This window comes from Notamacropus eugenii, chromosome 7 (assembly GCF_028372415.1).
Source record: "Notamacropus eugenii isolate mMacEug1 chromosome 7, mMacEug1.pri_v2, whole genome shotgun sequence".
NCBI classification, from domain to species: Eukaryota; Metazoa; Chordata; class Mammalia; order Diprotodontia; family Macropodidae; genus Notamacropus; species Notamacropus eugenii.
The window spans coordinates 22,919,252-22,943,792 of record NC_092878.1 but is presented as its reverse complement, the minus strand read 5'-3'; the positions used below and the strand labels follow the sequence as shown (position 1 = coordinate 22,943,792).

Sequence of the window (24,541 nt, the reverse complement as noted above, 5' to 3'; positions counted from 1 at the left end):
CTGCAGAAATAAATATCCATCTATTCACTTTTAAGGGGAACAATCCACTATTTCCTTTGAACAACTTGATTTAGAGGTTTACCTTCCTCATTATTAAGAAACACCCCAGGTTTTTTTTTGTTTTTTGTTTTGTTTTGTTTTTTTAAATCAAGCCTGGGTAGGACTAGGCATCCAAGTGATCAATTCTGTTTGTTCTGGGCTGTTAATTGATAGGAAAAGATGTCACTTGGTTTTCCAGGAGGGGAAGGTCAGGTTATTTGGGTGACAGCTGAGAGGTCAGAGAAGGGAAGCAGCAGCCTCCAGTGAATCCCCACCACTGATGCTATGTGAGGTGGCTGATCTGAAAACACTCTCACCATTTCCTGACAGTGATGTTAACTCCAATCTGGACAGTTTCCAAAGGGGATGGGATGGTCTGTAGCTGCTTAACGCATCAATACCACCACTGAAACAAGCTGCAGAGAGGGTGGGTGGGTGAGCTCATGCAGTGCAGATTTCTGTCCACTAGAGACTGATCTCTGCCCAGTAAACATTTCATTGAATGCTCTGCAGTTGAGACTTGAACTATGCTCTTAGAGGTGAGAGGCTAGCGTTTCATCCACTAAAGTCATTTAGCCTTTTCCTTTGAAGGAAGATTGATTTTAAAAAAGCTATTAACCTCCAGTGATTTATCTCATCAGATCATCTATATTTTGTTCTGCTTATAATAAGACGATATTATATAGTTTTATTCTTCAGTTAATTCAGCTAGGTTCTCTGAAAGGGAAATACATGGAAAAAAATAAAGAAGGGGGAGATAATAGAAAATTATCAGCACCCACTGAAATGAAAATGTTAACAGGAAAACAAAAGGTGCTGAGCAAATGTTATTAAAGATCTCAGAGGTATAATCATGCATGACAAAAAAAATGTTTCTGTATCAACCCGGTTTTACAGAAAAGTTTTAGTACGTCCTATTGATTCTAAGGCTAGGCACCATGTTAACAAGGAGACAGAACCCTAACTCCTCTGGTGAAAAGACAAAAAAAAGAAAAAAAAAAGGAAAGAAGAAAAAGAAAAAAAGAGAACGAATTCTCTTCTCTTTCTTGAGATGGTGAACAATAAAATCCAAAGAACTAGAAATAATTAATTCATAATCAGAATAAATACAGAGGTGCACATGAAGCAGAAATTTCTAAGGAAATTGTACTGAAGAACATTCTGGTAAGAGCTTGAAGTTAGACGTTTTATCCATTTTCAGTGAAAAATGAGGAAAATGTGCTAAGCAGAAGCCTGTTTTGCTGCTGTCCCTGGTTTCCTTTCAAATGAACTAGGAGCCAGTCGCTTCCTGGCTACAGACTCATGTTTGATTTATGGTATTATATTGATTGAGTTCCGACTTTGGGGGGAAAAAAAAGCTTACGTTTTGTGAATAATGCCTTCCCATTAATGACTTTAATTCATCCATCCCCCCCACTCCGAACTTTATGGCAGACACTAATTTCCATTTCTACCAGAGTACCTGATAGCAGAAGTACTGAGATGTGTGTGTGTGTGTACATATGTGTGTGTGTGTGTATGCGTGTATATATACATATATGTATATTTTTGTAAATATATGTGTACATATGTGTGTATGTATGCATATGTGTGTGTGTGTGTGTGTGTGTGTGTATATATATTTAAAGTATAGTTCTCCAGAGTGTGGTGAGTATGTGTATACAAACTCAAGAAAAATCGATGTATATCTCAGGGGGTGTGAGATTCGTCTTCCTTCCTCTCCTCACAGACATTTAAGTGGAAAGTCAAAATGAAGGCTTACACTAACATTTTGATGTTTGATCAAATGTGCAACAATAGGTTTCTGTCACTGCCCTTTCCTATTGAGCCCTAAGGCCCAGAAGGTTCTTTTGTTTCAAGGACTGTTCGCTTGTCTGGACTAGTGTTTGGGCAGGTGACACTAGCTTCACAAGGCCAACTCTGACAAGATCTAAAAGGAGGCTTACAACTTCTCCTAGCTAAACATTTGTCCCATGCCTCTTAAGCTGGTCAATAAGCAAAACTCGACAAACAAATCTGAAGGCAGGGAACCAATGTCAACCATCAGTGAGGAAATTAAGAGTCTAACACGTCCTATTCTATAGTCACTGAGAGAGAGGAGATGATGATAAACTAACTCTATTGAAATTTGCAATAAATTCCCTTTATTCGTATTTAACAGTATACAATGAACAGAATTAGTAATAACTTTTGTCTAATTTGTTCTCAGAGTTCTTTGGTCCCTGTGGTGTTTCCATCAGATACGGAGATGTTCTTCAGTTTGCTTTTCCATAGCTGGGAGTGACTCTGGGATTGAGGATCTCAAAATTTTACAGATTTTGTGATTAAATCAGACAACGTAGGATTCATGATGACAGCTAAGACTATCATAAGAAACAATTTAAGGAAAACATCTAAAAGGAGAGGCTATGGTGATGCTGGCATATTTACCTTTGATCTCCATGTTCTTAATGGGGCTGTGTGCCAAGAGAAATGTAACCTTCTTCTTTCCTACCACAACCCCATTTCTATGATTCTATTTACCTCCCAGATGACAATGCCTTCCTGTCAATCCTTATTCTTCCCTTTGAACAATAAATAGCGTGGTATAGTAGAATGAATTCTGCAGTTAAAGTCAGAAGATCTGACTTCAAATTCTGCCTCTTATTCATATTCTTGAGCAAGTCATTCAATTTCTGTAGGTCTCGCTTTCCTCAAGGATAAAATTTGGGATAAACTCTAAGATTCCTTCTAGCTCTAAATCTATGTTTCTTTAGTCATGTGTACATTTCCATTCCTTAGATTTCTGCTTTCAGAGCCAGAATCGTTCACCAAGCCATGAGAGACTCCAGCAACTCCTCAGACTGATCCACGTCTAACTTGTGAAGTATGTCCTTACTTCTAGCCCTAATTCTTCCACTGTGTGGCAGAAAGTAAAAGGAAACATGTATTGGGGGAGGTGGGGAGGATTCACCTAGGGCTAATCTTGAAAGATGTTATTCTTGTGAAGTCTTATTCCTCTAGTTCTAGGTGGCACAGTGGATAGAGTACCAGGTCAGGAATCAGGAAGACCTGAGTTCAAATATGACTTTAGACACGTATTAGCTGTGTGACAGTAGGCAAGTCACTTAACCCTGTTTGCCACAGTTTCTCATCTGTAAAATGAACTATCAAAGGACATGGTGAAACAACTCCATTATCTCTGGCAAGAAAACCCTAAAGGGGGTCACAAAGAGTCTGACAAGACTGAAATGACTGAAGAACTATGAAAATCTAACCAACACCAACTTCTCCAGTCCAAATGAGGTAGCTATTCAACAATGGTTTTCCCTTTTCTTTTGTAATTCTTGCTTGAAAAAAAAATAGCTCTTGGTAAAGCTAATCTAGGCTAGATTCCAATTCTTATATAATTTTTTATCTCAAGCATTTTTTCCCTTCCTTACTCTTTTTGTTAGATATCAGGAAGAATAGTACTTCAATCTATATAAATGTTAACTATTATTATCATCATTTGAATGAGTATTATTATCAGGATTTGAATATAGGTAGGGATGGTTCCTATTCATTTTTGTATCTTTTCCCCCACCCCAGTACTAGCACATAGAGGATTCTTAATAAATGTTGATAGGATTAAATTGAATTTGGTTGCCTAAATGAATCACAACAAGAAGTTCTCAAAAGCTTAAAAACAGTAGAATTTGGCATTTGATTTTCCTTGTGTAGACATTACTTCTTTATCTGAGACCTAGTGAATTTGAGCATGGGTCTAATCTTGAAGGCACTCAAAGGAAATTGGCCTACATGACTTGCTGTTTAACTAATACCGTGATCATGTTACTTGAAGACCAAACAATTCTCTGAAGGAAGGGTGGGAAGGAACTATCCCAGCCATAGTAAACAAATTATTAATTAATTGATTAGACTTCTTTGGCACATTCCGATATAACTTCTCCACTCTAATACAGAAAGATATTAATAGGAGCAGAGAATTTCAGCCTTAAATAATATCAAAGCCTACCCTCTGCTTTAAAACAAACATTTCTTTAATTTATACATTTTGTTTTTATATTACCTTTATTTCTGAATATATATTTTCCTTACTCCCCTGCTCATTAAGCCATCATTTGGAATAAAGACTAAACAAGAATGGGGGACAAAAAAGCACTTTAATAAAATTAATGAAAATATCAACCCTGTCTTATAATACATGCAATATTCCATCCCTACAATCTCTCTTTTCTCTAAAATATGGAGGTAGGTCTGCTTTTTCCAACTCTTCCTTGGCCAATATAGGTTGAGCCATACAGTATTTGGTTCATTATAGTTTCTTTACATTTGGACTGTTGGAGTTATTATGCACACCATTTTTTCTGTTTCTGTTGACTTCAGTCTTTATTAATTCATTTGTCTTTCCATATTTCTCTTAATTTTTCATATTCATTTTTGGGACACACTAATATGACATTTTATTAAGGTACATTGTTTTCAGCCTTCTCATTTTATATATTAGGAAATAGAAGCCCTAGAAGTTGTGAGTAACTCAAGGCCACTAGGACATGAGGCAAAGCAAGGACTAGATAGTGAGCTTTAGTGGAAAGTTACCTGAACCTAGAGTCAGGGTCCTGGCTTCTCTATTTTTGAACCTTGGCAGCACATTGTAGTGCAAAGGGTGTCAAACACTGTTTACCATATCAAAATATAATTGGAAAACATTGAGCAAAAACAACCAATTCAATTCAATTATTCAGTGAACATTTATTAAATACCTACTAAGTGTGAGCCATTGTGGTGAGCACTGGGAATACAGAAAAGAGGCAAAAGACAGCCTCTGTCCTCACAGAGCTTCCAATCTAATATGGGAGATAAACATGAAAATTAATGTGTGCTAACAAGCAATATACTCGATAAATAAGGAAATAATTAACAGTAGGAAGGGACTGGGATTAAGAGGAGCAAAGGAAGGCTTCCCATAGAAAGTGAGATTTTAGTTGGGATTTAAAGGAAGCTGGGGAGGTCAGTAGTCAGAGGGGATGGGGGGGTCATTATAGGCAAGAGGGACATCCAGAGAAAATATAGTAGAATATATGTTTAGAGTATAATAGAATATATATATACACACACACACATACATGTATGAAGAGAGCGAGAGAGAGAGAGAGAGAGAGAGAGAGAGAGAGAGAGAGAGAGAGAGAGAGAGAGAGAATATGTAGTTTTCTAAGTCAATAGGTGGTTGATAGGGATGTATATGTTTGGTTTAGTGACCCCTATTTCTATTCGACATCACCAGTGTAGTAGATAGAGGTTGGATTTGGAGTCAGAAAACATGGAATCACATCCCAGCCCTGACACTGTACTAGGTGTGTGACTTTGGGTAAGTCACATAGGATCTCTGACCTTTCATTACCTCATTTGTAAAGTAAGTGAGTTGAGCTAGATGGCTTCTAAGTTTCCTTTCCACTCTAAATGGTTCCATAATCCTAAGGCACATATCTTCTTTATGCCTTACTTTTCTCATCTGTAAAACTGAGATATTAATACTTACCCAACCTACTAAATGAGGATATTGTAAGGACATAAGTTTCTGGAGGGCAGGGACTGTCACCTTGATCTTTGTGTCTTTAGTGCCAGGCACATAGAGCATGCTTAATAAATGCTTGTGGATTGATTATAATTCTTAAAATGCTTTGTAAATGTGAGTTATTATCATTCTCCAGCTCTCTCTCCCCATTCTTATTGAGGGGATATTTCTTGGCCATTTCTCTTGAAGTCTAATAAAACATAATGAGACCTAAACACACCAAGGTGCTAGATCTCAGGTTCTGGAAGATCCTATGCAATCAAAGAGCAAAGTAGAACCATCATCCTTATTCTCATCCTCCTCCTCATCACCATCATCCAAGCCAGCATTTAATTAGTGCCTACTATGTGCCAAGTGCTATACTAAGTGTCCTACGTATACCTTTGATTCTCATAACAGCTCTGGGTGGTAGGTGCTATCATTATCCTTATTGTACAGTTGAGAAAATGGAGACTTGCCCAGGGTCACATAATTAGTAAGTGTCTGAGGCAAGATTTGAACTCAGGTCTCTCTAACTCCAATTCCAGCGCTCAATCAACTAATTCATCTAGCTGACCTTAAAAGCATTACAATATGAAACTGTCAAACTCAAAATTTAGAATCCAATGATCATATCTGTCCTTTTTGTGCTTCGAAATGTTCTGGGACTTTTGTGGGAACTAGAGAATTCTGAGAGTGAGATCTACCACCCAGTGTTCAGAAAAGATACCGGCAAACCACAACCAATGGTTCAATTTTCAGTATGAACCTTTGTGACTCAGAAATTGGCAAATGTTACAAATCAGGGTTTGTTTTGTTGTATTGTTGATAGTCGAGACTTTGGAAAGCGATGGGGAAAATGTTAATAATAAAGATCAGTGTTAAAGTGTGTAAAGAGTACTTTTTTTTGGAGAACCAATTGCTAAACTTTTATCAGCACACTACCAAATATGTATATATGCTTGTGTGTATGCATGTGTAGACATGTGTACATATATGTGTACACACACACATATGTATATATAATCTATACACATACACAATCTCCCCACCACCCCTCATCTTTGCCAAGGCAATGTTGTGGATATTTCTCTTCTCTCCTCTTCCAGTCCCTTTAACTGCTCCTTGCTTTTTAAAAAATCACTTCTTTTCCCCTTCTGGACTACCATTGATCATCATCTTAACTAGATATCTTCTATATAAATATGCTGGGGGTGGGGCAAAAGGATGGGGCATACCATGTAATTTGTCCCCGAGGGATGGCCTTGGGCTCTGCATGCTCCTGAGGACAGATCTAGCCCTGAAACTCAGGATATATTAACCTTCCTTCTAGGTCTGCCCCTGGCTCTCTTTGTGACCTTAGGAAAATTGTTTTCATCCTATGAGCTAACATCACATCATCCACTTCCTTTCCAGGGCTAACCCAAGAATAAACCAGACTTTTCTGGTGCTTTGAGATCTTAGCAAGTAGGAACAGGTAAATGGAACATGTCACTAGGCACTAGGGGACAATTTATTCTTCTTGTTAGCTGGGTTTAAAAAAATGTGGACTTGCATGCCAATCTTGATAGCTTGATTTGAATTAATTAGGCTGGATATAAAGACAGGAGCTAACCTGTCACTTAGAATACATTATAAAGTAAAGGTTTTGGAATATACTTGTAGAAATGTTAATCAAGCAAGATCTTAGTCCAGCAAGCAATTCTACTCTTAAATATTTCAGTGGGGGCCTTACAGAGAATCTCCTGGTAGAACACAGCGCTAAGAGTGGCAGCAGCAGGAGAGGTACTAATTTCATGCTTCCCTTGTCCTATCCACTATCCTCTGGATGTCCTCTGGGTACCAGTGGCAGTTCCTCAGACTCAGTTTCCAGGTCAGGACAGAGACAAGGAATTGAGAATGACAGACAATACCTGATCCCCTACCATAACTATGACCACCCTGGTATCACTTCTATAGGTACTGTTCAACCATTTTAATTGTATCCAACTCTTTGTGACCCCTTCTGAGTTTGTTTTATTTTTATTTTTGGCAAAGATAGTGGAGTAGTTTGCCATTTCCTTATTTTACAGATGAGATACTGAGGCAAACAGGGCTAAGTGATTTACCCAGGGTCACACAGCTAGTAAGTGTCTGAGGCCAGATTTGAACTCAGGAAGAGGAGTCTTGACTCCAGGTCCTGTGCTCTATCCACTATGACACTTAGTTGCCTTCTGGCATCATTACATAAGTAGAATCTTTTTACCTCTGACAGAGTCCATTGTAGCATAAAAAACAGATGTCAATCTACAGGGACATTTGCATGATGATGCCTGCTGGTGGACCCCAAGCAACTATCCATGGTGGAAATGATCTCATCAATTTGATATAATATACAACCCAGTACTATTATTATCCATGGAGAGTCAGTATGTACAATATAGAGGACACTCCTTGTAGCCTCAGAGGACCTGGGTTAAAATCCTGCCTCTGGTGATTACGGACCAGTGTGACCTTGGTCAGGTGACTTAACCTGTTGGGTCTCGGTTTCCTTCACTTTTAATTGAGGAAGCAGGTCTCTGAGGTCACTTCTTGGTCCTCCTTGGTCCTTTTTTCATTCAGTAGAATGATTGTTCATATCTTTCTGCAAATTCTCTATAGAGGACTCAGTTAACACTCTGGAGACCTTGCCTTGGGTCTTTTTATTTCGGTCTCTCAGAACAGTGACCTGAAGAGACTTGGCAGAGGCTACTAACACCCCTGGAGCTAAAACCAGCAAGCTATAGAAGACTATATATGGAATACAGGAAAAATATAGAAAAATATTCATGAACTATACTTGAACTTTCCATAAAGTCACCTTACTCAAAGTCAGGCATTTCAAAGAGAGAGTATCAACGACTAATGCTCAAGCCATGTCATAATATAATTGGTTTCCTTTATAATCCTATGTATTTTAGTGTAGCGCCTAGTCCATAGTAGGTGGTAAATAAATGTTGACAATTTTATATTGTGAATTATAAAACATGGTTCTGTGAAGGAGTCTGTGGGCCGCACCAAACTGCCAAGGGTCAACGTTACAAAAAAAACTAAGTACTTTTACTATTAAGAAATGAGATGGAATCTACAACCCAAATAGGAAAGTAATATCATTACTTTATAGCCCACACCTCTTGCTGCTAGCATATTATGTACAACATCCATCATTTTGCTTATTCTGCATAAATTCCTTAAGCATATAATTAGGGGTTTGAGGGTAGAGTGGACATTTATAAAGTGTAACACATAGGATTTAGCACCACGGTTAAACTCTAGTTAATACTGCATAAATTCTGTTGTATTGAGGGTAGCACAAAGAAAGGGTCACATCTATCTAAAATAATTTGGTAGCTGTTTTTTAAAGCACATCAGTTTCCTGCAGTATGAAATCAGTAATGACATTAATCCAACAATTTTACTCATTTCATCTTTTTTAGTCCACGCTGAACATGATTCCTTTCCCTGTATAACATGTGAGAAAAGATGGGTTTAAAAGTACTCTAATCCAAAGGCAGTGGAAAGGTGGTGCTGTGGATAGAGTGTTGGGCCTGGTATCAGGAGTACACATCTGACCTCAGAGACTTTCTAGCTGTGTGACCCTAGCCACTTAACCTCTACTCTTCTCATTTTCCTTGGAGATAATAGCAGCACCTACATCCCAGGGTTGTGGAGAAGATCAAATGCGATAATTTTTGCAAAACACTTAGGAGAGTGCCTGGCACACAGTATGTGCTTAATAAATGCTTGTTTCTAGACTTTTTTATGCTTTATAGAGCTGCTTCATTCCACACAGTTTGGATCACTGTAATAAAATACATAGGATGACAAAGGAAACCAATTATATTGAAGTAAAAATATAATTTTTTTCTCCAACCAAATCTACAGACTCTGTGGTTAAGCACCTTTGCTTTAAGGTCACAATTTGTATACAGTAATCACAGTCACATAAAATCTGTCTTGAAACAAAGAAAGTAACAGTGATGAGGAATGATAAATGAACTGGGAGAAAAGAACTCAGACATCCAAAAGTGTAACGAAATTTTCACAGAATTATAGATTCAGAGCTGAAAAGAGAGCTTAGAGAGATATTCTACATCCCTTATTTTGCAGATGAGAACACTGACACCCTTTCCCTGCTCCCATCTTCCACAACAGAATATGAGCTTCTTGAGGGAGGGTATTATCTCACTTTTATATATTTTTGTCCTGAGTCCCTAACATAGCATCTAGTACACAGTAGAAATTTACTAATAATTGTTGGGTGTGTGGACAACTTGTTCAAAGTCATGTAGGTGATATATGGGAAAGATAATATATGTGGCATCTTGTACCCCAAATAAAGCAGGACAACTTAGCTGTTAACACTATTACTTTATATTTTTCTGACTCATCTAAGCAGCAAGGCATATATCCAGTGACCAAGGTCATGACATCTTTTGATGAGTGGTCAGGAACTTCCTTGAGTCTTTTCAGTCCCGTCTTCTCTCAACTGTTGAAATCAACGCCACATACTTTGGAACAGACTTTTGTGTTTTGTCACAGACTATGGTCTGTTAAACTTCATTTTGTCTTAAGTACCCTTTGGGTAGACTGATAAAGCTTCTGGACCCTTTTTCAGAACAACTTTTTTAAATGTGTAAAATCAAAGACAAAGGATTATAAAAGAAACCAATTATACTGAAATACACTTATTGAAATATACACACACACGCACGCACGCACACACACACACATAACTCAGTTTGTGGACCTCAGGTTAAGAATTCTTGCCCTAGATTAAGAAAATTCTCCTATAAGATCAATTATTGCTCTAGCAGAAGACATCTTTATGCTCTTAAAATCCAGTGGCAAATTTTATGCCCATCAAGGATGAGGGAGAGTTCTATTAAAATTGGAAGGAAAACATTACCAATGCTTTGGGGTCTCACCAGAGATAAAATACTATTTTTAATAGACTGGAGTTTAGCACAAGACAGCTCTATTTTGATCCCAAAAGGTTTACTATATAAGGAAATGTACAAGTGTAACATCAGTCCCCAACCTGCCTCAAAAAAAATGCTTTAGAAATGCCATAGGCTCTCTGAGGCAGAACAAGCTCATGCCAGTAATTAATAGCTAGTGCTTATGTATCATTTTGGCAGTTATGTGTGTGTGTGTGTGTGTGTGTGTGTTTGTCCTTTGTTGCCAAAGAAGACCATGCCATCAGAGAAATGATGACATGACTTGTACTTGACTTTGTTTTGAGTGAGGGAGGGCTGTGCAGGTCACCAGCCTCACTTCTCCTCCAGAGCCCTCTGAATCCAGTGACCAGATATTCATTAGGATGACTGGAGATGACTCAGGATGAGGGAATTGGGATTAAGTGACTTGCCCAAGGTCGCACAGCTAGTGAGTGTCAAGTGTGGTGGCACAGTGGATAGAGCATAGGACCTGGAGTCAGGAAGACTCATCTTCCTGAATTCAAATCTGGCCTTAGACACTTACTATCTGTGTGACCTTGGGCAAGTCACTTAACCCTGTTTGTCTCAGTTTCCTCATCTGTAAAATGGGCTGAAGAAGGGAATGGCCAACTACTCTAGTATCTTTGCCAAGAAACTCCAAGTGGGGTCACAAAGAGTTGAACACAACTGAAAATAACTGAACAACAATACATATCATTTCAAGGTTTACAAAGTACTTACATATGATATACTTGATTCCTACAACAATCCTGTGAAGTAAGTATTAGTATTGTCTCCATTTTGCAGATGAGGAAACTGAGGCTTGGAGAGGCCAAGTGATTTTTCCTGTGTCTGAGTTGAGATTTGAACTCAAGTCTTCCTGAATCAAGGTTTGGGTCTCTGTTCCCTGCACCACTAGTAATAGGGAAATTACCCATGTGAAGATGAGAAAGGGTAATTTTTGCCAAGGATAAACGAGGAAGTGCTCATGGAGGATTGAGGAGAAGCGTAATTGGAAGACAAGACTGAGAACCCAATCTGAATGATTGGGAGCTACTGATATCCTAAGGTTAAGATGAGTGAGGCTGCTGCTCACAGCATTTAAAAACTAAATGAATATGCTGACGATTAGGAAGCAAAACTAGAAGGTGCGTTGGGAGGTAACTCTTTGTTCGAACCCAAGCTGCTTCCTGGAATCTCATTTCTTTTGCCTATGGAGGCAGCTCTGCTCTGCCCTGGCTGACACTGCCAGCTACCCAAAGGGATGGATCTTAGGCCTCATACTCATAATGCAAACTGGCCATGCTTGAAATGAAAGATTATTGATGGAAAAAGAGAATTACTTTATGGCAGCACAAAACCCAGCACTTCCAGATGGCGCAAATAAATGAAGATCTAAGAGCCTAGCAAGTTTGACCGTTTACTAGAAACAGCTTTTTAAACATTGCCTATGTAAGTTTATTTTTCACCTAGTCTTTCAACTGTTTTCCATTTAGGGCCACTGAAAGAGAAAGTATCCATGGATAAAAGAGTCATGATAGGGAAAACAAAACCTTAACGCCACATTCATTGAGAATGCCTCTTCTCCTGCAGTCACATAGAAAGGACTGTTGTATGTGGCAGATGTATTTGTACAAAGCAGATTTTTCCGGGGTTACCCAGCTCTTGGAGCAATATTGTTGATTCTTTCACGCACCTTTTAGGAAGGGCAATTTTGTGAATATGGAGCACACATACAGCAGGTATACAGTTTTTAGGGGAGTTTTTAATTAAAATTTAAACTCTATGTATTGAAGATTTCAGTTAAAGAAGTTCCCTTAGATTTAAAAGCAACAAATTCACAGAAGGTTTTAATATGGAAATAATGGTTAGGTTACCAACTACATAGACTTACATATCATTTTTAAAAATTTCATTTCACTGTAGCATCTCCTCCAATCAGATATAACATAGGACAACGTTGAATTAAGTCTTGTTCCTGCCTTTTGGCTACATTATTCTTATCGATGTAATAATCTGATATGTTCTCCATCCAAGGACAATATATTAAATGGATTTTTGAAACAGAGGTGGAAGGAGCTTACTCCAAAAATTATTTTGAGGCATTTGGTGGCTCAGTTGGTTGAGTGCTGGGCCTGGAGTTCCAATGCAGCCTCAGACACTTCCTGGCTGTATGATCCTGGGCAAGTCACTTCACCTCTGATTGCCTGATGAAAGGATCCGCTGGAGAATGAAATGGCAAACTCCTACAGTATCTTTGCTAAGAAAACCCCATGGACATCATTGGTGTGCTATGTCACTACTGACCAACCACAAAACAAAAGTAGATGCTAAATAAATGGCAACTTGTTGACACAATGACCAAAGCACTAGCCTTGGAGTCAGAAAGACCTGAATTCAGATCCAAACCCAGGCACTTGGAATTTTGTGTGGTAGATGTAGTTACATAAAGCAGATTTCCCCCTCAGTTACTCAGCTATTAGAGCAAGGTTGTTGATTTTTTAACTCATCTTTTAGGAAGGATAGTTTTATGAATATTAAGTACATATACAACAGGAATACAGTTTTTAGGGAAGTTTCTAATCAAAATTTAAACTTTATGTATTAATGACTTAGATTTAGAAAGATAAATTGATAGAACTTTGAAATGTGGAAAAAAAATGTTAGGTTTCCAAGTATACAGACTTAAACCGTATTTTAAGAATGTTAGACATGGAGTCAGGCAGCCCTGATTTAAAATCCAGCCTCAGACGCTTACTAGTTTAATGACCCTGGACAAATTGCTTAAAGTCTACCTCCATTTCCTCATTTGTACAATGGGCATTCACCTCCTAGGCTTGTTGTCGGGGTCAAATGGGACAGTGTTTATTTATTTTGGTTTTTTTTTGTTTTTTTCTACTTGCTTTACTTAGGTCTCTTTATATTTTCTATTTAGTCAGCTGAGAAAGTCAATTTATTTGTTTCCATCTGAAGAAAATCTCCCTTTTAGAATATAAAATCCTTGAGGGCAGGGGCCACATAACTTTTGTCTCTTTATCCCCAGGTCCTACCGAAATGCCTGGTAGTAAGTGTTTGTTGATCTTCAAGCATTTCTCTAATCACAATTAATAATGATATATTTTATTTGATACATTTAAAAATATTATTCTGAAAAAGGGTCCTTTTTTATGAATTGCCAAAAAAGAGTTCATAACACAGAAAATGTTAAGACCCCCCTAAACAAAAATACTTCACTGAGGCATTGTGATGTAAATTAGAACATTTAGAGTCTCATAGTATTGCTATGATAACTGACACATATTCTAAAACAATATGAATTTCTGGAATGACAGTTTCCCTACAGTGACCTAAGGTTAATGGAGGTCTTTGGTTATTGGATGGCATGCTCCTTTTACTGTCTACAAAGGGGAACAGGCTCTGAAAGTAACGTCTAGCTCTAGAAAAGAGAGGGAAGATTTGTGTTGTCAAGACAAAACCATTTTCTTCCATTATTAGTATTTCTAATACTTCAATAGCTTTATGATAGTGTAGTGGATGACATACTGAATTTGGAGATGGTTGACCCTAGTTTAAATCTCAGCTCTGCCAGCTCTGTGAGCTTGGGCAAATCATCTCTGCTCTCGGGGTTTCAGTTTCCTCAGCTATAAAATCAGGGAGTGTGATTAAATGACTGTTTAGATCTCTTCCAATTCTACATCTACATGTGTAAACATGAATACTCTCTCCACCAGGGAAGATTATTACCACTTCTAGCACTTGTTACCACAATTAAGTATGTTGTTTAAAGGACCAGACAAGAGGTCTGACGGTAAGTTGCATAGCATCTTTTCCTCTAGGTACTTCTCATCAAAAAGAGATAGAAGTGGCATGGTATAGGACTTAAATTACCTATCAGTAGTTTGTTCCTAGGTTATAGACTCAAGCACTTAAACTAAATTCCCTTTCTCAAAACGCATGATTTTTCTTTTTCCTTTTAGTTTACTTCTATAGGCATGTTCCCCCTCTCTCAAGTGTCTACTATGTTCTAGGCACCGTGAACATAATGACGAAATGAAGGCAGTCTCTGCTCTCAAGAAGCTTATATTCTACTTTGGAGAATTTTTTTTTCTGTACTGAACCTGTGATTTTTATGGATGTAGGGAAGTCTGAGTGAGGAAAATTCCTTTGCCGATACAATTGGCAGTTGGCCTAACTTAATCTTTAAAAGTTGCCTGGACCACTGAGAGGTTAAACAATTTGTCTAGGATATTATAATTTGGTGTCAGGTAGGGTGGTGGTAGTGGTGGAGAGGAAACAGTATTTAAATTGATAAATGAATATGATATAATTTGAGTAGGGAGAGAGTATTAAGAACTAACGGGATCAAAAAGGGCTTTCCACATGAGGTAGCACTTGAGTTGAACTTAAAAGGAAACTAAGGGTTCCAAAACGCAGAGGTGAGGAGGCAATACATCATAGGGGGCCTTGAGATGACCTGTTTCAAGACAGTGATGGGAGAAGGGGGATGGGAGGAGAGAGTGAAACACAGAGTTCAGGGAACAGTAAATAGGCCAGTTAGGTTGGAATATAAAATGTATGAAGGTGAATGGTGTGAAATAAGTCTGGAAAAGGTAGGCTGGAGCCAGATCATGGAAGGTTTTAAATGCCAAGCTGAGGAGTCTGCATTTTAACCTACCACAGAGATGACCTCAACCTCCTGACTTGGAAGTGATGAGATATGTCCATTTCCAAATTTTCAGGGCAATAGATCTCAGAGAAAGAATTCTAGGGATTTTGCTAGCCAGAAACTAGAATGGGATTTCCTTGAGGCCAAGAATAATTTACGACGGGCCATTTGGAAAGGAGGTTTATTTGAGTGACAGGGTACTCTGCACTGACTAAGGGAAATATGTAGTAAGTAGCAAGTTTTTACATTTTCCTATAAGAATACAATTTAAGACTGCAAAACCCTTGTGAACACAACATGTTCCTAAAACATAATGAAACAATTTTAAATTCACACACACACACACACACACACACATATTGTACAAGTTCCTCATAGGCCAGCATCTTGAGATTCTCCATCTACTTACATGTTGCCTCTTCTTCTGGATGATGATGATGACAGCTACATTTACGTAATGTTATATGCCAGGTGCTGTGCTAAATATTTTACAATAACTATTTCATTTCATCCTAGGAGGTAAATCAGATTATAATTATTATGTTACAGATGAGGAAACTGAGGGAAACAGAGATTGTCGCTTGCTCTGGGTCGCAAAGCTAGGCAGGCCATTTGGAAAGAATGCCAATTTGAATGCTTGTGCACCAGCCAAATGATCATCCTCCTTCCTAAAATATGCTCAGCATTGAACACAAAACTCCTAGATATGGTCTCAGCAGGGCAGAGTGCGTAACAGAATTATCGCCTCTCAGTATCCTTCTTAATGAAACATAGCACTGATACACACACACACACACACACACAAATATACACACACATAAATGTGCATATGTATACATGTGTATGCATTTCTCTATATCACGTTGTTGACCCATGTTGAGTTTACAATTCACTGATGTGCAACACCTCCCCCAATCATTTTTTTGAATGGGGTAAAATTTTATTTTCCTTTTTCCAATTCCATGTAAAACTATTAAAATTCTTTTTAAAAAATTTTGAGTTCCAGATTCTTTCCCTTCCTCACTCCCACTTTATTGAGAAGGCAAGCAATTTGATTTAAGTTATACTTGTGCAGTCATGCAAAGAATATTTCCATATTAGTCATGTTGTGGAAAAATGACAGACCAAAAATTCCAAAGAAAAATTTTAAAAAAGTATGTTTTGATCTGCATTCAGACTCCAACAGTTCTTTCTTTGGGGGTTGGATCCCAGTCCTTTTTAGATGAAATTCTATTTAGCAATGTCTTGCCTTAAATTTTCCTTGTAGGAATCATCACTTCTTCCTATTCCCTTATTACTTCCCAAATCACTCTATTTTGAAATAAGTAAAAACAAACAAACAAAAAAACCCCTTTAGTTAAGCAATAAGATATATATCACTAAAGAATGAGAATGCCACATGTGTAAAATGAACTTCTTTCGGGCCAGAGATCAGGGATGCCTTCTTCCACTCATAGGCTCCAATTCTAGACTCATATGGATGATCAGTCCTGAAGAGGTTTGACCTTGAAAGAAAGGTGTCAGCTCTTTTTTTATTGGCTCTGGATTTTCTTCCTGTTTCCTAGAGCCCTAGAGAAAATTATATAAAGCTTAGATTTGGATCAGAAAGAAATTCAATGGAGAAGTCAGGTCAGATATAACTACTATTTTTCATTCACCCCAAAATGAAAGGGTTAAAACATAAAAGACTCACAACTATGCCTTGACAAAGACTTAAAATGCGATACAGTGACCTATCACTTCAATTATATTCTTGTAGGAGGTTGATCCATGATGCATAAAACATGAAACACTTGTTATAACTGTTAATGGGGTGGTTGACCTTTACCTCAATTCTCTACTTTTTCAGAGGTATTCCCTCAAATTCTATGTCTTCTGGCTAGCTGGGGCATCCTCCTCATGGTGGCTATCTTCTCAAAGTGTGTAGATGCAGAAGAATCTTCCTGTTGCTAGTCAACTCCAACTAAGATGGCTAGGGAATTTCAAACCTTTAATTCATGAAGTTGCTGCCAATGTTAGAAAGGGCTATCTCAGTATCACTAGTGGCCACCTATACTCAGGTAAAGAAACACATAGCAGAAAAGGTGACCAAGAGCCCAAAGTACGGGCTCAGGCTCACCGGAACAGTATGTTTGTCTACTGCTACATGCGAGCAACCTTCATAACTTCCCAGGGATGAAGAGACAGGTAGTGCCCTTTCCTCATAGGAAATCGCAAAGAATTCCAAGTCACATGTTCAGGAGACATAAGGAAAAGAGTAAGAGTAGATGTGGTTTTTCTCTTTAAAATGTTTTATTCCATAATGATGACTTTTCTTGGCCCATTGTCCAACCCTTTGACAAGGTCATCTCTCTGGTACCATCACGGAGACCAAAGAACTGCTATACCATGCCAAAGTCCTTCAGTCCTGAGCACACTAGCACACAGAAGTGGATAAAGGCTCTGTTCAACTCAGTGCATGCTCCACTACAGTAAGCTGTAGCCATAGCATATTTGGGGGGTGGGAGTGGTTTGTTATTATCAATAGATTTTCTACTTGTTTCTTTTCTCATTCCTGTACCAGTTTTCAAAAGTTGTCTCCATCTAAATTAAATGATATGCTTTGCTATTATATTTCCTTATGATTTTCAAATTTGTTTGGAAAATATTCTGAATTTAGTAAGAAAAGAATTCAGATTTCTTTCCTCTTATATATCCAGATTTTATAGAGCAAATGTTTCAATGAACTTCTAACTTGTATAAGGTTAATCCGTTTTTTCATTCCACAGCCTGATTCTGAGTTGTTTGGACATAAAGTTTGGACAAATAGCTGTAAAACTTGAAAAATATCTTTAGTTTTTGGTACATGTGCTACTTACTGTTTGCAGAAAGTAGAGGGAAGATCATCTTTTAAAGATGGACCTTGATGTCAAGATTGGCTATCTCAGAACATATGTTTACTATTACCAACGCCTACTGACTATCTCCCACAGAGGTTCCTATTTATTCTCCATTTCCAGTTTACCCATTTGTGGGGGGAAGAGCATGGAGAGTTATAGAAGAGAAATCCAATCAATCCTAGGGAAAATCTTAAAATTCCATTGACTTTGCTCGGCTTTAGAGCTGTGTGAAAGTTAATGTTTTCAGTCCATAGAAGTTCATGCAAACCTTTTTTTTCAAGTCTTGGATCATTTAGGTTCATATCCCTTGGGTGTCATTAGAAATTCCAATTTGAACTAACAGGAATTCTCAGAACTAAATTCACCAAAAATGGCTCAGTGATCCCAGAGGGATTTCATGTTTAGGTGAAGTACTGCCTAGAATCAGGGGAATAGAACAGATGATCTATTGCGATCCCTTCAGGGACCCCTGATTTAATGATGGTAATTTTCAGCATATTTAAAAAAAAAAAAAACTGGTCTGTTTTTGAATTGGTAGCCAAAACTTAATCACCTCAATTTATAGTTCGTTGCAAGAAATATCCCTATCTTTGCTTGATGAGTTTAATTACCATATAGCCACGAGGTGGCTTTTTTAATAGAAATACTGAAAAGTCACACAAATGAACACTATTGGGGAAGATAGTCAGGTTTCATTTGGCTTTGTATATGACTTAGAAAAAACCAGGGGTGCTTAATTTAGTGTCAAAGAATCTTGGTTTGACACTGCTACTGACCCTGACACTATTTATATAACAGTGAGTATATCCCTTAATCCTTCTGGACCCCAGTTTTCTCATCTTTAAAATGTTGTTTAATCATTTTCAGTTGTGTCTGACTCTGTGACTCCATTTGGGCTTTTCTTGGCAAAGATTTTGGAGATATTGGAGTGGTTTGCCATTTCCTTCTCCAACTCATTTTATAGATGAGGAAATTAAGGCAAACAGGGTTTAGTGACTTACCCAGGGTCCCGCAGCTAGTAAGTGCCAGAGGCTGGATTTGTAACTCAGGAAGATAAGTCATCTTGATTCCAGGCCTGGCACTCTTATCCACTGTGCCACCTAGCTGCCCTTTAGTTTTTAAAATCAGGGGTCTGGATTAGATGACTTTAAGGTGCTTAGGAACTTTAAATCTGTGACCTTATGATTTTATGTACCTAATAATTATTGACATAGGAGCTTAATAAATATCTATTGGTTAATTGGCCTGCATACTACACTTTAAGGTCTGTGAAAGAAAGAAAGAAAGAAAGAAAGAAAGAAAGAAAGAAAGAAAGAAAGAAAGAAAGAAAGAAAAAGAAAGAAAGAAAGAAAGGAAGGAAGGAAGGAAGGAAGGAAGGAAGGAAGGAAGGAAGGAAGGAAGGAAGGAAGGAAGGAAGGAAGAAAGGTAGGAAGAAAGGAAGGAAAGAAGGAGGAAGAAAGGGAGAAAGAAAGAAATCTTTATTAATATTGGTATATCTCAGCTTAAGTCCCTCCTCTGTCACCTACCGACTATATGACCCAGGGCAAATATGTCGTATAACCTCTCAGTGCCCCATAACTATCTAAGACTGTAAATTCTGAGGGTTGGTGACAATCTGCCTTGGCAGAGGGAGTTCTTTCTTTGCCAGTCCAGTCAATAAACGTTTATGAAGCAATGACTATGCGTCAGGCACTGTGCGAGCACTGAGGGTACAAAACAGGCAAAATAGGTAAAAGGCAGTTCTTGCTCTCAAAGAGCTTACAATCTAATGAACTCTCTACAAAGATGAAATAATAGATATGACTGAAAAAAAAAGGTAAGTTTTAGTCAACAACATATTCAGTTAACTAAAGCCTTCTATTTTGTATTTTCCCAGGCATGTTCTAGAAGTACCTGCTATCTGTATGTTTCACATACACAGACAGGCAAACACACACAGACACATGCATGCACACACATATATGCACGCAGACACACACACAGACACACACACACACACTTCTTGAAATTAAGAAAACCCATTCATAGAGATGAAACTCTGAGAAAAATTGGTAAAGCTGATTCCTGTGATAAATTCATACAAGAAGAAACCAGATGTAGTTGGCCGGTAAGAATTTTGATGTTATCTCTTGAGGCGAGACAACAGAATTTCATGTAGGTCATCTCAATTTTCAATTTTAAAAATTTGTCTGGCCTCAAAAAATATATGATAATAATCTGAGAGCTTGATAAACAAATAGGCTAATAAATTAGCCTTTCTAAATATCTAATTATTTGTTTGGGAACAGTGACTGATTAGATCATTCTACCTAACCATTTTATATTCTTGAGGAAGGCTAATTCATTGATCAATAAAAGCCTGCTGAGAATTTCCTGATTTGATCTGAATTCTTCCTTTGTAATTTTCTGGTGTGCATGCAGCTCCCATTTACTTACTTATTCATTTTTTAATATTTATTAGATGTGCCTATCAAGGTAGTCTCTAGGTGCACTTACCAAGTTTAATAGCAAGAGAATGATCCTACATTTTAGTTTATGGCAGCACAGACCCAGGGCCTCAAAGAAATTAATCTGTGGGTGGGCAGGTGAGAATCTGAATACAAATTTAAAATGTGCTTCAAATCTCCTGTGCCAGGCTATTGTGATGCCATGACCCTTACAATTATGACATGAGTAACTCATGTCAGGAAGGTTGGCTGAGTGGTTTGCAGACGTGTGTGTGTGTGTGTGTGTGTGTGTGTGTGTGTGTGTGTGTGTGTTAAAGACCAAATACTCTGAAGTCTCTTTCTAGGGCTTGCCTACAACCTAATTCAGAAAATAGGACAGTTGCCATAGTGGGGATGGGAAAGGGAATTGGAAGTGCCCACCACTGGGTATTTTATATCCAGAGAAATTTCCCAGCCTCCCACCTGCTGGCCCAAGGCTTCCTTCCTATACTTTCATTCTCCCATTTTTTTCTTCTCTGTGACCATGCTTTCCATCTTCGAGCTCTCCAACTAGTCTAATTTGTCTAAAGCCATTTTCAATCCAGTTGTCATTACAGTGACTGCTACAATTCGGAAAGGAAGGGGATTGTCATGAGAGAAATTAATGCTTTGGATGGGGTTGGGTATTGGTCCTGGAATGAGGAATGCTTCAGGCTCTGTGGTCCTTACTCCTACTAGTCTATTGTAAGAGAAGGGGCATAGTCATTCCTGTTTACATTTTAAGTTCAAACTCAAAGTCCTTCCTTTTTAAGGCAGCACAGTCTGAGATAATAGTTGAACTTCACATATCACTTTGGGAGATAATATGGAATAGTGACCAGCCTTGAAATCAGAAATATCTGGGTTCAGCTGCTGACCTTACAAAAATACTGGCTGTGTGAGATCTGAACAAATCATTTTTGCTCAGAGAGTTCTCTAAGAATATAAGTTAAAGACAAATTGTTGATTTTAATACACAAAGAAAGGAATTTAATAGTCCATAATGAGCTCAATGATCTTAGAAAAAACATAGAAAGACATGCACAAAATAATGGAGAGAAATAAGCAGAACCAAGAGAATGCTGTATACAGTAATAGTGCTTTTGTTATAAGAATAACTTTGAAGGAATAAGTCATTTTGACTATAATAAATGCTAAAATTAGCTATAATGGACATATGAAGAAAGATGCCATCTGCATTCAGAGGAAGAACTGATAAAGAGAAGTATGTACAGAATAATTTTACAAATATATGTATATGTGCATAACATACACACATACATACATATGTGACTGAGTAGTTTGCAGACTCTGTGTGTGTGTGTGTTGTGTGTGTGTGTGTGTGTGCGTGTGTATGAAAGACCAAATACTCTGAAGTCTCTTTCCAGGACTTGCCTACAACCTAATTCAGAAAACAGGATAGTTTATATGCATGTATATGTATGTATATACACACATGTACATGTACATGTGTGTATATATGTATATATGTGTGTATATATGTATGTGTATATGTATATAGATAGATAAATAGGTAGATAGGTAGATAGATAGATAGATAGATAGATAGATAGATAGATAGATAGATAGATAGTTAGATACCTATTTGTGTCTAATGGTAGCCATCTCTGATGGGGCGGAGGGAAGAAAAAATACAGGAAAATTTTACTATATATTTAAACTATTATACATTTAAAAGGAAAAGCAAGTTGTACATAAGAGATTTGCACTTTCACTACAAGCATCTTCTTCCTTATACTATGCTATAGGTATGCTTATTTTATTCAGAAATCTAAAAAAAATTTAAAAATAGGCTGTAAATGGGAGTTCCTCACCCCTATCAAATGATAGATCTGTATGAAATAAATGTCCCACCCCGCCACTGCCGCCAATCACCTCAAACACACGCTCTATTTTAGTTTTTTAGAGGCAACTTTGTGAGGTAGGTAATAAGGTATTATATGTATTTTACAAACGAAAGGCATCATGACTTGATGGATAGAGAGTTGGCCTTGGAACTGGATTCAAGTCCTGCCTTTGACTGTTACTGTCTGTGTGACTAAGATTAAGGCACTTTATCCTTGGAGCGCTCTTTAAGATTGTTGATGTTTGGTTGCTTTTAGTCATGTCTAACTCTTCATTACCCCATTTAGGGTTTTCTTGACAAAGATCTTGGAGTGACTGGGATAAGCACTCACTATTTGACAAAAATTACTGAGAAAATAGAGTGGCAGAAACTAGGTATAGACCAACATCTTATACCATATACCAAAATTAGATATAAAGGCTGATACCATAAGCAAATTGGGAGAACAAGGAATAGTTTACCTGTCAGATTTATGGAGAACAGAAGAATTTATGACCAAATGAAATAGAAAACAGTATGATATGCAAAATGGATAATTTTGATTACATTACATTGAAAAGTTTTTGCACAAAGTCAATACAACCAAGATGAGTTAGGGAAGCAGAAAGCTGGGAAAGAATTTTTACAACCAGTGTCTCTGATGAAGGCCTCATCTAAACTGTATAGAGAACTGAGTCAAAATTTTAAGTTATGACCCAATTGATAAATTATTAAATGATATAGTCAGTTTTCAGATGAAGAACTTAAAGCCATCTATAGTCATGTGAAAAATGCTCTAAATCACTTTTGATTAGAGAAACACAAATCAAAACAACTCTGAGGTACCATATCACACTTATCAGATTGGCTAAGGTGACAAAAAGAGAAGAAAATGATAAATGCTAGAGAAGATGTGGGAAAATTGGAACACTAATACTTTGTTGGTGGAGTTGTGAACTGATCCAATCAATTGGAACCATGCACAAAAGTCTTTAAAACTGTGCATACCCTTTGACCCAGCAATACCACTTCTAGGTGTGTATCCAAAAAAGATCATAAAAACAGGAAAAGGATCCACATGTACAAAAATATTTTTAGCAATTCTTTTTGTGGTGGCCAATAATTGAAAAATGAGGGGAATGTGTATCAATTGCGGAATGGCTGAATTATGGAATATGAATGTAATGGAATACTATTGTTCCATAAGAAATGACAAGAAGGCAGATTTTAGAAAAATCTGGAAAGACTTATACAACTGATGCTGAGTGAAGTGAGCAGAACCAGGAGAACACTGTATACAGCAACAGCAACATTGTGCAATGACTAACTTTGATAGACTTACCTCTGCTTAGCAATGCAAGGATCTAAGACATCTCCAAATGATTCATAATGGAAAATGTTATTTGCATCCAGAAAAAGAACTATGGCATTTAAATGCAGATCGAAGCCTACCATTTGATCTCTCTCTCTCTCTCTCTCTCTCTCTCTCTCTCTCTCTCTCTCTCTCTCTCTCTCCCTTTCTCTTTTCCATGATTTCTCTCATTGGTTCTAATTCTTCTTTACAACACTACTAATGTGAAAATGTGTTTAACATGAATATGTATATACAGTCTATATCAGATTGCATGCCATCTTGGGGTGGGGTGAGGGGAGGGATGGGGAGAAAATTTGGAACTCAAAATCTTATGGAATTGAATGGCAAAAACTAAAAATAATTAAACTAATTAAAAAAAAAGATAGAGGAATGGTTTGCCATTTCCTTCTCCAGCTCATTTTACAGATGAGGAAACTGAGGCAAATAGGGTTAAGTGACTTACCCAGGGTCACGTAGCTGGTAAGTGTCTGAGGCTAGATTTGCACTCAGGTCTTCCTAACTCCAGACTCGGCTCTCTATTTACTGTGCCACCTAGCTGTCCCTTCTTTAAGATACAAAGTTGCAAAGAATATATCAATCGACATTTTCCCACCTGGAAATTCTACCTGTGAGATGATAGATTCAGTCCCTGTCCCTTTCCCATTTTACAGATGTATAAAATGAGGCTTAGGGAGATTTCAGTAAGTTGCCCAAGGTGCCACAACCAGTATATGTCAGAGAGGACACATGGATCCAGGTCCTTTTGACTTCAAAGCTAGCTTTCCATCCATTTTGCTG

The 24,541-nt window shown here is 37.7% G+C and overlaps 1 long non-coding RNA gene across 1 annotated transcript; it reads right to left on the bottom strand.

The window, feature by feature from the left end:
- Positions 1–16,419: 16,419 nt before the first annotated feature.
- On the bottom strand, positions 16,420–20,660 carry LOC140513350 (uncharacterized). The gene is made up of 3 exons (XR_011970148.1): positions 20,575–20,660; positions 17,028–17,171; positions 16,420–16,768 (listed from the first exon to the last, which is right to left on the bottom strand). It is a non-coding gene; the product is annotated as an uncharacterized lncRNA (long non-coding RNA).
- Between the last annotated feature and the right edge of the window lie 3,881 nt (positions 20,661–24,541).